The 1,266-nt window shown below is 42.6% G+C and overlaps 1 non-coding gene across 1 annotated transcript; it reads left to right on the top strand.

The window, feature by feature from the left end:
• Window positions 1–717: 717 nt before the first annotated feature.
• LOC142173942 (small nucleolar RNA R71) lies at window positions 718–824 on the top strand. Its single transcript, XR_012703307.1, has one exon. It is a non-coding gene; the product is annotated as a small nucleolar RNA R71 (small nucleolar RNA).
• The last annotated feature ends 442 nt before the right edge of the window (window positions 825–1,266 follow it).

Below are 1,266 nucleotides of genomic sequence, written 5' to 3'. Positions count from 1 at the left end.
GGATTTCTCTCAATATCAGCGGGCAAAGTTTCTGGAGCCCTCTCAGATAATATTTTTGTAATCTATCCCACTTGTCTTTCCAAGTCTCGAAAACTAGTGCCCAATTCTTTGATAGTTGCTCTATGGGCGTCCAGCCTCTCATCAGTTTTTAGAATGAAGGCCTTCATGAGATCTTCTATGCCGGACTAAATGGGCTGTTGAGGCTGAAATTGCTGCCTATGCTGATTCATAAAGCCAGGAGCTCCTTGTCCCTAGGGTCTAGGGTTGTTTTGTTGCCATGCATTCGCAGTACCCCCAAGTGAACTCAATGAAAAACTAGGGTGCCTCTAACCCATTGCATTATAATTTCCCATATGATTCACTTCCTCAGTTGAGGCTTGATACTCATGAGAAAGGTATCCTCTTCCACATATATCACAAGCTGCATGAGGCTTATTTTGCATCGAGGCTAAGGTCAGCTTTCGTATTTCCTTAGCTGTAGTATTAAGATGTACCTGCATAGATGTATTAGCATCAACTTGGTGAACACCAGTTGATCTTCTTCTTCCAGCACTCTCAGAGGGCCACTGATTTGCATCTTCAGACAACTCATCAAGAATTGTAACTATCTCCTCTGGAGTCTTCTTCATCAAAGGGCCTCCCACTGCATTTCTCAATGTTCTACGTGAGGCCGGTGTCAATCCTTCCCAAAAATCATGGAGTTGCATCCAGAGTTCAATTCCACTACGTTGACACTTTCTAACTATGTTCTTAAACCTCTCCCATGCTTCAAAAATAGTTTCAGTCTCTTTCTGGCAGAAGTTATGGATTTCTCTTCTAATCTTACCCGTCTTAGCCGAGGAGAAATATTTATCAAGGAATTTTCTGGTCATCTCCTCGCATATTCTGATCGAGTCACTGGGCAAGCTTTGAAGCCTCTCCTTAGCATCATATTTAAGTGAAAAGGGGAATGCCCTTAAGTACATTGCATCTTATGACACCCCATTGTATTAAAAGGTGTTCCTAATCTCCTCAAAGTCCAATAGATGAGTGTTTGGATTTTCGTTTGGCTTCCCTCAGAAGACATAGCTATTCTGAAGGGTTTGAAGCAACCCTTGCTTCAACTCGAAATTGTTTTCTACAATTGGAGGTGGTCTAGCACTGGATAATCATTGATTGTAGACCGGTCTAGCATAATCGCCAAGTGGTCTCCCAGGACTGGGAGCTATATTTCCAAACTGGTCTGTAGCCAAGAGTTGATGTTGATTAAGTATGTGACCCCTCTCT

The sequence above is a fragment of the Nicotiana tabacum genome, chromosome 19, assembly GCF_000715075.1.
Source record: "Nicotiana tabacum cultivar K326 chromosome 19, ASM71507v2, whole genome shotgun sequence".
NCBI lineage: Eukaryota > Viridiplantae > Streptophyta > Magnoliopsida > Solanales > Solanaceae > Nicotiana > Nicotiana tabacum.
The sequence above is the reverse complement of the archived record's forward strand: the minus strand, read 5'-3'. Positions and strand labels throughout refer to the sequence as shown.